This window comes from Corvus hawaiiensis, chromosome 1 (assembly GCF_020740725.1).
Source record: "Corvus hawaiiensis isolate bCorHaw1 chromosome 1, bCorHaw1.pri.cur, whole genome shotgun sequence".
Taxonomy (NCBI): Eukaryota; Metazoa; Chordata; class Aves; order Passeriformes; family Corvidae; genus Corvus; species Corvus hawaiiensis.
This window is the reverse complement of record NC_063213.1, coordinates 13,175,856-13,190,584: the sequence shown is the minus strand read 5'-3', so window position 1 is coordinate 13,190,584 and position 14,729 is coordinate 13,175,856.

Below are 14,729 nucleotides of genomic sequence, written 5' to 3'. Positions count from 1 at the left end.
ATTAATTATTAAACTTATCATAGGCAGAAAAACATTAATTATTTAAACTTCTCATCCTCCAAAGCCTCTTTAATGGGGTCTGTGCTGATTACACATGCCATGACAAAACATTGCAACAATGAAACCTTTTATGATTCATTGCATCTTCTCAGCTGTGAGAAGGAATGCAAGGAACAAATGTGGATCCAGTCTATTGCATTCATCCCACAGCATGAGATATAAATAGGATAAATAATAAATGCATTGTGGCTGGACACAGTTTGGTTTTTTTTTCTCTCTGGTTAGACATTTTTTAATGACTGAAGAGTCTCATCAAATTGGAAAGATCCTGTTTGTGTTTGAAATGGAAAGTGAAATTAGTGAATGTCTTCCTTAGTCTGTAGATTCTTGTGAGATTGTGGCCTTTGGGCTGTATTGCTCCTCTGCAAACCTGGTGGATTTTGGGACTTGTGGGTCCATTGACACATAATTCAGAGTCAGTGTAATTAGCACTTAATGTGTTTATAAAAATTGTGTGTTAAAAGAGAAAAATTTGTTATGGGATTTTTCCTGAGGAGTGAATAGAAACAGCTGGCCTCAACAACCTACTCCTAGGGGGATGACTCAGAGTCTTCTACTACTACTCTCCAAGTCACATTTATTAATTGCAAAGATTGTGTGGATTTGCCAGCAAGAGAAGACCAAGGGAAGAAATGCAAAGGAAGTTTGAACTATTGTGAACTTCCAGAGCTCAAAGAAATGGAAAGTGATGGTTGGGAGGGGCATCCACAATGAGGAGGAGAAAATAGCAGAAAAGATCTGTTTGATAAAACAAAGAGGAGGACCTCTAATTTCTCCTTGTAATCAATATCACTGAATGTGGAGGTGCTGTAGACATGTCTAGATGTCGTAGAGTAAGCAAAAGAACTGATAGATGTAAAGCAAGGAAGCAACAAGATTTTCTGCTGTTTAAACAAAGACTTAGTCTTTTAAACTCAGGTATTGGTTTTGTAAGTCCTTCCAGAATTTATTACATACTCAGAAAAATGTTACAAAAGGTGCTTGTTATGTTTACCACTGTGTCTTTAAATAATTTCTTAACCTATCTACTTCAGAAAAGCATTTCAAAGTTGGGTTGAAAGCACAATACTCCTAAAACTGCCCTCAGGGAGCTTTGGCTTGTGCTCCAAGTGCAGGTGTCACTTGCACCCTGAGGTAGCTTTATGGAACAATACATAAGATAGATACATTTCTCATCCAGTCTCATGTGGTACTGATCATGAGACTATACAGAAAGGAATTGAGCTCCCTGGAAATAAGAGTTGGAACTGAGCAGAAAATCTATGATAAAATAGTTTTCACATAAGAAATAAAATTTTTATTGGAAAATTATAAAATATCTTAAAAGTGTTGTTTTCTTAGTATCTTCAACTGCATCATAGCACTTCTCTTGCTAAGTAAGTATCTAGTAGGTGCTGGAGACCCAGAATTTTTATGTTTTCTATGCAGTAAAATCAGTATTGCTGGAAGTTTCTGCAGTATGAGCACGAAGAAAGAAAAAAAAAAAATCAATTTTTTTACCCCTAACTAAAATTGATTTTAATTTTTTGCTAAACAATTTTTTCGGGTTTTTTTTTGTTTTGTAATATATTTTTAATTACAAAAATAAAAGCCAAACTAGTTTAGAAGCCAAGTTTCAGTCAGTTATAATCACTTTATTCTCTTTTTGCACTCTCTAGGTTGGGTCACTTTGACTTACTCTCATCAGCATAAGAGAAAGCTGTGGCTCTCTCTTCTCTTGTGAAAGACACTGTAGACGGGTGTCTAGGGAATATATAATTTCCTGTCAGCAGCAGTTGTTCTCCATGAATATCTCAGTTCAGCCCAGAATAAGTATTAAATCTGAAATTAGCAATGTAGAGACACCCTCAATGTATTCTTTCAAGTTATTATCTGCCCTTACGTGATACATCATTATTTCAATTATTAGCTTTCTAGAAGAAATCCTTAAAGAGCATATTAATTGGACATTGTATTATTGTAATGTCATGATTACAATGGAGAACAGATAAATTGTTACTGCTTGTAGTATTTTAGGATAATAAAGAAACACATCTCAAAAAAGATGAGAGTAGAGTAGTTGAAAAGGCTGTTCTTTAACTTCTGTCTTTTGAACTGCTTTTAATAGCCTGATGTTCAAATGACAGAGAAGTAATTTTACAACATAATGTCTTACATTGTAATTGAGTTGCTAAAATGTTCTGCAGATTAGATGGTCTCTGCTCACTCATAGCATGAACTCTTGGCCTGTGAAGCCCAGCAATGCCAGTTCGGAAAAATGAGTTCACTAAGGCAGAAATCTGATCAGAATGTATCAACTGCATCTCTACATTAAAATTATCCAGGATCCATGCAGATAGATTACAGTCACAATCTGCTTCACTAGCTTTTGATTTCTCCCACTTCACTGTCTGTTTCCTTCCATTTGGTTTGACAGGCAGGATGTCCCAGGTCATTTCCACAACTGTAATTTATTTATGGGAGTGCACACGCAGTGCTAAGTCCGAGGATGGTTTTATGATCCTGTGCTGTTCACACCGCGGAAATGCCAGGAGATAGAGAGCTGTCTCTAATTCAGTGTCTGCAGGTAACACTTTATGCTGAGCACTGCATTTGCTTTGAAAAGCTTTCACTGATGAACAATTTATTAAGTGAGGATGATGGCAGATTTTGAGCTTGTCTTTAGAAACTGAGGTGTAGACTTGGTGCCCTCAAGAACGAGGGAATTTGGGGCCAGCAATCAGAAGAAATTTCCTTCATTTCTGGCCTTCCTATGTCAGTAACATCTATTTTGCCAATGAGACTTTAGGCACCACAGCATTTTCTGTCACTGAAAATGTTACTTTTAGCAAAGAAATAACAATAATGGAAATAAACAGGAGATTTTGACCTAGCAGAGTCAAATTTTGCATTTTCCCTTGTGATGTCTTGCCTTTTCCTTGCACGGAAGACAGACAATGCTTTTTTTTTTTAAAGAGAAACCAGGATAAGATGCTTTCAGAGCCCCACTTGTCCTGACAAATTAAACACCCACTTAGACACCCACTCCTTCTGCTTATTTCTCTACGAGTCAGTGTGAGTGATTGTTACTTCTGACAGACCATATACAGTGCAGTGAGCTCCTTCTTTCTGGCACAAACTTTAAAGCTCTGTGCTATCTTTGGACGTCTAGAGGAGATATTCAAAGGTAGGCAGATGAAAAAGTCTTATGCATTGGCTAACAAATCCAAGCTTTTTTCTTCTTCAGCAAGCCTCTTTCTAAAGCATTTCTCTGAGACATAAATAAGGAATATCTGTAACACAATTTGCCAGTTGTGATGCATTGACAGATACCTGTTTGTACAGGTTCACCAGAGCTTCACGTATAACTTGATGACTTGATGTAGCCTAATCTCTAAATGACTTGAGAAAACCACAGGATATGCATTGCAGCCCCACTTCTGTCTCCCATCAGTCACTCAGAACTGATCCCACAGAGCACAAACCTTTATGAAATTCACAAGGTGACCCTATGTTAAGGAACAGTCCAAACACACATATTTTTTGTAATGAAGATAGATAGATAGATAGATAGATAGATAGATAGATAGATAGACAGATGTGGTGACAATGCACCTCATGGCCTGGAGTTATGTGAAACACAGAGCTACTTGTATTTAGAATAAATCAATCATAATTTTCAGCATTTATAGCAATAGACTTTGAAATGTGCAGATAAACAGGAAATATTTTCTTCAAATTACCCATGTCTGAGAAACATATTCCATGACTTTTGCACAGAAATATTGTTGATCCCTTAGAAAAACAGTCTCATGTTCCCTATTTAGTTAGCCCTCTGTACTTCAGCAAAAATCCTTAAAATATTATAGGAAAAAAGAATAAAAAGAAAGAAAAAAAAAAAGTTGATTAAAACATCCAAACAGTTGCTTTATTTGTACATGAGGTTCCTAAAATATTCCTACAAGGCTCACTTCCAGAAACAACTTGGCTCAGCCCACTTTATCTTTTGAGAAGTTTTGCTACAAATTAAAAACAAAGGCTTAAGCAAAACATTTAGGCTGTTTATTTCTGTTGACGTGCTCCTTGATATCCATTGGTAATATTCGTATTGTGTAGAACCTGGGATCCAGCCCACTAGAGACGGGGCACCAGGTCAGCTGAAATATAGTCCTACACTGCTTCTGACACCAAATTCTATACCAATTCTGCCCTGATTTTGGAGTATGTGCAGACATCATAAGAATAGTTCAGCTGGGGCACCAAAATAGAGCTTTCATGTCTCTCCTCTGTATCCCTTAGGCAGCCTTCAGGCCCTGTCAATACAGACTGAACACCTTGAACACCGACTTCTGCTGATACATGAGAACTCAGTAAATCACTAGAAACTAATCCCACACTAGAGGGTTACATTGGGAAACTGTTGCAAAGTTAAGGCCAGGCAGGGCAACTCCTTAATACAAGTGGGAGCACGAGTCTGTGGCTGCAAAGTTAAATATAGCTAAATTTATTTGAACTGGAGAATCAGCAGGATCTTCCTCAAAAATGGACTATACAAAAATATCATGAGGGTATGGGTGCCTCAGTCACCACCTGACAGAAGAGCTCACCCACCATCTCAGGGAGCACCGAGCTCTCTTGGTGGAGTGTTCCCTGGCATTCCCATGTGTAGCGGGTTTGGTTTGTAACAAACCAAATTTAGTGTAGTGGTTTGGTCCAAAATACTCATTACTGTTTACCTTCTGTGAGATAAGAATTAGGAGAAATGCAAAGCAGGCACCAAACTTGAAAGAATATAAAGAAGTTTATTAACAGACCTAAAAGAGGAAAAAAAAAATCATACCGCACCTTCAGAACTCTTCTCCTCCCCCCACCTTTCTCCCTTCTCCCACTGACAATGTAAAAAGACAACCCTTAAGATGTTCAGTCTGTTTACCACTTCCATAACAACCTTGTTCAGTCCATTTAGGAAGAGGAGTCTCTCTTGCCCATGCTATGAAAACATTATCACAACGAGACAGCCGCTCACTTCCAAATAATTTTGTTCAGTCCATTTAGGAACAGGAGTCTCTCTGCTCACATGTGAGTCCCTTCCCCCAACTTGCAGCTTTCCCACAACTGCTTTCGAGGGTCCACTCTTGAAGTTTTTTGGGGTACAATTTTAAGGTTGAGCCGTTCAGAAACAAAAGTTCTCTTCACCCATCTCTGGGAGCATTTCATCTCCAAGAACAGAGGCCCTCCTCCTTCCCTGGGAGCAAAGGGTCTTCTTCATCTTTGTCTTTAGGACTATCTCTGGGAGCATCTCTAGGAACTGAGGTTTTCTCCTTTCCCATTTGGAGCAAAAGTCCTCATCGCTTCCATCTCTCCCTGTTCAAACTTCTCATGAAGTTACAGCTGTGTCAGCATCTGCCTATCTCAGTGCAGGTGCTTTTGCTCACAAGTACGAGTTGAACACTCTACCCCGCATATTTTCATGAAATTACAACAGGTACTCTGATATATCATAGCTTTACAACAGAATTTCAGCTTTAAGCATCTCCTCTTTCTCTTCCCTCAGGTTTTCAGCTCTTCACAGCACTAAAAGGGTTAATCTCACCTAGGCCTTGCAGCTGGAATTTTGCTTATCGCTGTTGGTCACATGATCTTTGCTGGACACCGGTGCAGTTTCAGCTGAATCTTGGCCGCACTGGAGAGGGGGAGCCGAGCCGCTCCGGCTGCCCACAGCCCTGCTGGGGTGGGGGGGTTCTGCGGGTGGAACAGGGCCCATCGGTTCCAGGATGGCCGTGGCCTGGCCCAAGCAGGGCCTGGGCTGGGCCCGCTGGCCCCCGCACGGGGCCCGCAGCCACCTGTCCCAGCACCGGAAACGAGAGAGCTGGGTGGGGGGGGTGTGATGTGTTTGTATTCTTAATTGTGCATCACAGAGGCGGTCACAACTTTAAGTGGCTTAAAGAATTGTCCATATTCAAGCTTGTAGAGGGATTCTTTGTGGAATATAGGATACCCCAGGAGGGCTTGGGCATCCCAGGGCTGTTGCAGAAGTACCCCTGATGGGGCCTCAGGCTGAAAACAGGCTTGCAAGGCACCTGCTGGCTGGCAGTCTTGAACAGCCTTGGGAAAAGGTATACACTGGTCAGCTCCCCCGCTGCTTAGAGGCTTTCTCATGGGAAAGGGGCGTGAACTTTGGGAAAAAGTATAACTTGGTGTAACAGAATAATAAAACTGGAGCACGATGCTCAAATCGTATCGGTGTTCGTATCGTGACTCTGGCTGGATTCCCCTGTTCCCGGGACCCCCCCCGCTACACAAGCTGGCCAGCTGATAGGTTCTGTCAACTCATAGAGGAAGCTGTAAGCACCCCTTTGCAAGAACATCACTTCCGGGACTATGCTTGCTAACCCATGACACCATGTTAGTGTCCGTGTTGGTGTTTGCAGGAATTAGTTTGTAAAGAGGAAGTGCTGGTAAGTTCCACCTACTTCCCATTTTGCCAGCTGCACCCTGTGTCAGGCTGCCCCAGATGCCAGCACGCACCTCAAAAAGCAGCAAGGTACAGCCTCTACCATCCACCCTGGAGCACCACTGCCATAGTTTCCAGGATCTTTGGCAGTGGTTCCAAAAATGAGGCAGAACTTGGTTAGCAGATTGTCTGTGTTGGTGCATCTGACTGTATCCAGCCCACCAGCAGAAGCCATGCAGCTACTGAGAAGGAAGGATCCTGGTGTGAAGGGTGGCACAGGAAAGGGGAAAATGTGATAAACATGGTCTTCAGCTGCATACAAAGCATTCCTTGTTTTTTTCCCCTCTTTGCCTTACCTGATCCATCCCCTCCACGTTATGCTAGCATGCTGGGATGAGCTGAGGATCCTTGAGTGTTGGAACCCTGGGTTCAGAGAATTTCAGTCTTTCAGTGCTGACAGGCAATGATCCTCAAAAGCACACTGTATTTGACTTGAGGCCTTGGGAAAAGCTTCCCAAATTATGGGATAACACTGAGATTGTTGAGGTGTAATTAAAGTTATATCATTGGGTGGAATATGTAGAAATGTAGAAAATTTAGGTTTCTGGGATATAGTAATATAAATGTAACAAGATGGAGGATTTTGGGTGCGGGTTAGTTCTTCTTTCTTCTTCCTTCTTCATCACAAGCCTGTGTGATCTGGTATTGGTTCAAAAAACCTGCAGTGCAGAACATGGATGAATAGTTATTGGATTATAAGTAAAAATAAATAAGTTGGAATTCCATAATTGGGTAATTTGGGCTTTAAAAGACCTTGGAAAGTAGAACTCGGGGGCCATTTTCACGTTGTTAACTTAGAGGCACATTCTGTGCAGCTGTAACATAGATAAGAAATAATAAACATCTGAATCCGAAGAACAACTCCGCATCTCCTGTGTTTCAATCTGAACTCTGAGTAAAAGAACCAAAAGATTTAGGTAAAGAAGAAGAAGGAGAAATAAAACCAGAAAAATTAATACTTGAGGTAATGGAAGATGCCAAGTTCCATTTTCCAGAAAGGATTCCCTTGCTCTGTTGTGTCCTTGGAAGTCGCTCTTACACTGGTGGTGTTTTCTGTCCATCCAGAATTGTCTCCCAGTGTTCTTTGTGTCTAACAGAGCTCAGGTGGTGCCTTTGGGGAAGGTGGTTCCCATTTGCACCTCAGTACCTAGCAACTGGAAGGGAATGCCACCAGCACTGATGGTGGCGGCGATGACATGTAATGTAGGTTACAGGAAACTGAGGAAAAGCTGCTCTGCTTGCAGCCATGGCCCTTTTGCAGATATGGGGTTGGCTTAATTGACCAGGCTTATGACTGAGAAGAAAACATTTGCAAAAGCTGCTTCAGACAGTCAGTACAGACCAAGAAGCTTTACTAGCACAAAACCTTACCAGAGACAGGTCTGCGAACATGAGCATGTTTTTGGAAGCTCTGTTATATGGGTTTCCCCATTAGAATGAGTTTGCCTTCTTAGAACTGTGCCAGCTGTGTGAGTGCTTGGGCAGGCAGCTGTCAGTTGTGCTTGGAGACTGCTCTCAAAGAACAGAGGGACCTTTGTCCTTCTCTTGAAGATTTATGTAGCATTTAGGTCCAAAGACATGGTGGCGTTAGTCTGAAGAGGTCTGTAGCTAGGAAGCATTTACCTTGGCTATTTTTCTAAAAAAATAAAAGAATTGTGGCTCACTGTCAGGCGTCAAGTTTCCTTAAGCCCTGGTTAGCGCACACCAGGAACCAGAGCCCCATCTGTCAAACGCCCACTGATGGACATGAGGATGGAGAACTCGTGGGTGTTTTTCTGAGAGTGAGTGCTTCCTCTTGGCTGCCAGTGCTGTGAAAAGATGGCAGCTTTACAGCCCACAGACCTGGTGGGCATCCAAGTCTGGTCCCTGGCCCAGACTGAACCCCTGTTGCCTTCCTTCTCCCCTCTGCCATAAGATATTGGTGGTGTTGGGCTTTTGGAGAGGGTAGAAGGCTTCCACACTAAATACCAGGGCTAGAACAGTTCTCAGATAATGTCCGAAAATGCCAGATTTGGGTATAAGACCTTCATTCCTCATAGCTTTTTGCTCTTTAGCAGTACTTAGCAAGCTGAGTTAACAAAGGTTGTGTTTCAGGAAACATTAGGTTGACTCATGCTACTATTTTATTTGAACTTATTTGCTGCTCTCTAGAGGAGCTGATGGAACTTGCATGTTTAAGGATACATGGTTATGTACTTTAAGCAGTCCTCAAACTTGGATAAATGGAGAAAACTGCAAAAAGGAGGAAAACCAAATATCCTCTCTAAAATTCTGTAAGGAAATTCAGCAGCAGCAAAATAAAACTTAAAGAACAAAGAAGTTAATATACCACAAAGGGATAGAAGAAAGCACATAGATATCATTGCACGAGGGCACTGCCAAAAGAGGCACTACTAAAACAACAACTTTTCAATAAATTATGATTATACTGAATAAATTATTGTTATACCAATCAAAGGCCTTGTCAAGAATAACACTTCCCCGTCCAAATTCTTAGCAGACAATGTGCGGATTGCTTTTAAGGGGTCAAAGAGGTCAGAGCAGTGGCTGAGAAGAAACCTATCTACTGAACAATCAAAACTATTGTGCCAGCTTGTACAAAGACATGAGAGAACCCAGCAAAAAATGTAAAACTTGAGGAAGCAGCAATTAAAGAACCCATCACCATAAAAATATCACCATAAAAATACTGAAATCTTGCAACAGAGATGTGACTGATGATAAAAATAATCACCAGCCTCTCTTGTCAGGGTTCATCTCAAGGTTAAGACACCTACACTTTGTCACACAGCTGTGAGGTTGGTTTCCACAGCCCCACCGCTCTCTGAGGAGATCTGGTCAAATCCAGATCTGGGTTCCAATAAGTTGCCCACAAAAGTATCCCATGTTATTAGATGTGCCAGAGAGTAACTGAGATATTCATGTGGGTCTTTCAGACATGACAGAAAATTACAGGAGACCCAAGCTCATTTGGAATGCAGGTAGAAACTGGATGGGAGCCTCCAGGACCACGTGGAGCCCATGTCTGAGTAACTGAATTGAGGCCCACAGGTTACACAGAGAGAACGGATTCTGTTTCCAGGACCTACTGACTACATTTCTAACCCTCTATTGACTACAATAAGAGTTCATACAGTGTCTTACCTTAAAAAGACCCCTATACTGAGATACCTACCTGCATTTACATGAGCTGAACCTCAACCTTCACCTTGACACTGAACCGTGCCATAAATCAAATCCCTCCTGATGGGAGAGAATTTTCTAAAAGTCCTTTCAAGGAGTTTCAAAGATAAACTGAGACTTTTCCTTGAGTTTCAGTGCTGCCAAATAGTTGTTTATTAAGTCTTATCAGAGGAACAGAGCCACTAGTGTGACCCAGGTACAGCATAGAGCACAGAAAGCAGGAGTGAAATCTAATTATCAAGACTTACATGGCCTTTTAAAGATAATTTAACCAATAGTTACTAAAAACGTATATTATTTTCACTTTCCTACCAATTATTCAGTAACACGGGCAGGAACTGCGGAATTCTCTATCCAATCATTCCAAACTACTTTTACTGCAGAACATGGAGTAGTAGAAGAAGGAGAAGAAGGTTTAGAGAACAACAACAATCCTCCATTTTGATATTTTTTACTCTTACCTATTTACTACAAAGAGAAGTCCAAAACCTCTAAATTTTCACCCTGTGACAATCTTACATAGCAGTCTATCACCTAATTCACACCATTGTATTTTCTAGTTCCTGTCTGATCGTTGGTAATTTTTTCTGAGGTTGGAGGTTAAAAGAGTGTTGTTCAGGGGGGTAAGAACCCTTAAAAACAGGCAGAGAAATATTCTCGGCACTCTGGGTTCCTACAACCTAAACATAGCATTTGGAGGAAGGGGGGTGGATGGAGGGAAAAAAAAGAAAGTATGAAAACGTTGAGAAATATTTAAGCCACAATAACAGCTAGAGAAGTATTACTATAGTGGTTGTTACCTTTCAACAAATGTGATATTGGTTTTATTCGACAAAAGAGACACAGAAATTTAAGTCAGGAGAACACTATTGCTGCTGGCCTGGAATATCATATGATGCCAAACATTTTCACAGTAAAATTATTTAGAAAGAGAGTACAAAAGACAAAAATCACACTGGTTATACCATTCATAGATTTCAAAAAGACATCTTGCAAGCTATCACTGCAACACTCCAAAGTGTTCTAAAATGCCAAAAGAAAAATTGACACTAGAGTCTAACTTTCATAAATACAGTCAATATGGATGGCCACATGGTCATACACTGCGCTCTTTGAATTCTTGTGTATGTTGTTGCTAAAGACTTAGTTGAGAGAAGTGCATAAAAGAAGTGTTGTATTTCCAGAGGAATATGGTAGGAAATGTAAATACACAGCTGGAGCAATGCTTCTATAGAAACAAAAAGATTGTCCAGTGTTGACAGAGACAGATGATCTCGTAGTATCAGAAAAACACAGTTGTGTCAGAATCTGGCACTTCAGCCATTACTTCAAGACATTTAGAGGTAGGCACATTTTATTTTAGGAGATATTGCATAAAAAGTTTGTTCTGCTCAGTGTTAGTGACCACTGATGGGAAACAAAAACTGGCAGGTGTTTCTTAAAAGCAATTCTCTTACTTTTCTCAAAGACAGAATATAATGTAAAACAACTTAACTGAAATTATCTATATAACACCTTATATTTAAAACCTTCCAAAATTTAGTTGGGATGAAACCAACAGACAATCTATAAAAGTTGCTCTATGAACATTATTTACTTCCACAGACTGTTCCACAGACTGGCTTTTGGGCCTTACAGAAAATTCTAGCCAGAATAATTTTCCATTAACTTCTTTTAACACATGCAGAAATATACAATTTAAAAAAAAAATTATTGTCTATTCTATTTTCCCAGAAGGAATTATGTTTAAAAGCACTATATAAATTCATGGGTTAAACCCTAATTCAGAAAAGCACTCTTGTTCAGGAAAACATACATGCACATGCTTACTTTAAGTATCTTAAAAAATCTCACTGAAATCAATAGGAGTTTGGCATGCACTTAAATAGTCCTTACCACCCTACATGCTTCTGATCCACTTCTATTCAAGAAAGCAATCAAGCACAAGTTTCTGAATCAGGATCTAAAGGTATTCTGTGAAAACCATTTCTATTCCAAGCTCTACTAATAAATTAGGTTTTTTGTGATTTTGCTTTTTTTTCATTAAGAATGTGTAATGTGAATGTGCTTTGCTTCATTTTAAGCTGCAAAGGCCCATTTTATGTACTGCTTGTTAAATCAGATTCTAATGATTCTTTCCCTCATGCAAATCTTTCCTCTCATTCATGGATTGTATTTAAATTCTGCTCAGCTTGTATTCATGATGCCTTGTCAGTGATTTGCATTGCTCTGATGCGTTTGCCCTGGTTGCACCCCTCACTCACTTTGGCTTGAGAACATAGAAGCCATAAATAACTCTTTAGCTGCTAAAAACAACACACACAATTCTTGTACACTAATGAGCTCGAGGATGGCAGCAATGAAGCTCCGTGTGGGTCTCCGTGGTTTCCTGATCTGGCTATTCCTAATGGCCTGCTCTGCATCCTGGAAAACTGAGATTTTAAAACTTGTTATAGCAAAATATTGCTTCCGTAGAGTTTTGCAGAAAAGTAACTTCAGTTTAAAACCCACAATGATAAATGTGCTTTCTGCCCCACGGGTTTTGAGAGAGAAAGAGGTGCAGCTTCCTGCAGATTGGCTGCAGCTCTGGATGGCAGCGATGTACTGAACACACAGTGCCCAAAGCTGCACGGTCTGCACAGGAAATATTTCCCCTGCCTTTCCTAAGTCAGATTTAATTCTGTTCCCTCCCTACATCTGGACAGAAAGGCAAAGCAAGTAGTTTGTTTCATAAGCCAGATGGCTACATTTTCTGATTTACATTGAAAGAGACCATTTAGATTTCAACCACTGAGAAATTATGAAGGTATCATGTCTCAAACACATTTTGAATCAAGTCTGTTCACAGCATGAAAACTGTTCTTTCTAATTTCAGAAGATGTGAAAATGGGGCATTCTAATAGTAAATTTATTTTTGGAAAAAAAAATCAAGTAGAAAAAAAAAATTCAATACTAGCACTTCTTTGTGAAGAATGTCACATGGTATTATCCATGACAGAAGTTTGGAGGAAAGAACATCTAAGTAATGTATTTAAAGCATACCTGAAAGCATCTAACAAGTCACATATAAGGCAAAAGTGATGGGATGAGAGCCACTTTTTTATGTAACATATTAAAAAAGTCAGATAGTGTCCAAAAGAAATAGCCTAGCTTTCTCGTTTATAATATATTAGGCATCCACAGGAATGTGGCCACATTCTTCTGACTAAATTTCTATCTTCTTGGAAAGCTGGATTTTAAAAACGAACACCTTAGTTCTGTATTCGACTCTGCTTGTTGCAGCGATGGTGACCCCTGCCCAGAGGGTGACAGCAGTGGCCTGTGCAGGGTCAGCGCAGGGAGCGGGGGCTGGCATCGCCCCTCCCTGGCCCCGCCACGCTCCGCGGAGAGGAGAAGCTGCGGAAAGGGTGGCAAGCGGGAACTCCGCGACAGCAGGAGCTGGGGGCCGTGGAAGGGGCTGGCGCTGGAATTCCCGGTGTCCCCAGCGGAGGGCACTGCGGGATGGCGAGCGCTGAGGCCGCCGGCCCCTCCCGCATCCCGCTCCCGCCGCGCCTCCGCTGTGCCCGCACAGCCGCTCCCGCCGCAGCCCCTCCGCCTGCCGGGTTCCTTGCCCGGTGCAACTCCAGAATTGCTGTAAACCTTCTTTTCCATACCCGTCCGACTTAGGGAATGGGAGAAATGCGTAGTTTTCCTCCAGTCTTGTGCAAGCCGATTTCGCCTCAGCCCTGCAGCATCCACGGCCCGATCTGGCTCGGGCAGCCTGACGCGGCAGATTTGGTGTGTGCCTGGCAAACTCCGGGCATGGGGCTGTGGCCTTTGGGGACTGCTGCGGGGACACTGGTGGGGACGGCACAGGTGTGAAAAAGTGCTCATAAAATGGAGCTGTACTGAGAACACAGAGCAGAGTCAGGAAATCCAGGTTCTTCCCCTAGACTTGCATTTAGGTTTCATTAACCTGGGTATTATTACTGCAATTTCTGCCTGACAAGAAGAAATTTGACTATTAATTCACAAGTGAATGTAAGTGGTTTGAGATCACAGATAAGAGTGAAGAAGTGTTATCTCAGCCTTCAAAAAGCTTGGTTCAGCATTTGACCTTAGGTACTAGTTTCTGAGGTGATTTGACTATCCTTAGTCACCTCAGATTATTGCTCCACATTTTAATACCAGACACTAGTTATTTCCATACCACCATAGCATTTATGATGTGTGATCCTTTCTGCTGAACCAGTGAAATTCATATACCTGATCACAGTAACGATGGGCAGTTATAAAAGCTTAAATAAACAGAGCTGTCTGAAGATTTCTAATTGAGTTCTCTAATTTCTAATTGCCTAGAACTCATCACAACCACATGTTGGGAGCCTGCCCTGTTTAATGTTTCTTCTTTGGACTGGCATCCTCAGATCTCTTTATTCTTCTTAGTCTCATCCTATTGTTTTCAGGGTGACCTTTGCTGCCCAGACTCTTTAATTCTAGGGAGATATGTGCTATCTTTTCCATACCATCCAGATATGGTATGCAGGACAAAAAGAGAGGGCACGTGGCCAGGATGGGTGACGGAGAGAGATTTGCTCCTCACTCACTTCCCTGCTGGGCCAGAAGCTGCATTGACCATGGTGTGTGGGAGTGGAATTGTGTGCCTGGAGAAACACAGGCCATGTGGCTCTGGAATGGGGTGCAGGAGCAGGGCATGCTACAGGCAGGTTGGAACAGGCACTTTGGAGACTGGCTGTGATTCCACAAGCTGGTTTGACTGGTCCACACTGAGCTTTCCTCCAGCATGATCTTGACTGCAGGTGAGTTTTCACTCCAGGAGCATCTTTTGTCATTTTTCAGTGTACATTATTGCTAGTTTTGCCTTACATTAGATGGCCTGTCTATCCCATGTCTTTATTGGTTAAGAAGGTTACCTTCCTATGCAGGCATGTAGTGCTTGTGACATAAGTGTGTTGAGCACAGTCACTGGGATCAAGAAGTGGTCTTGTATTGA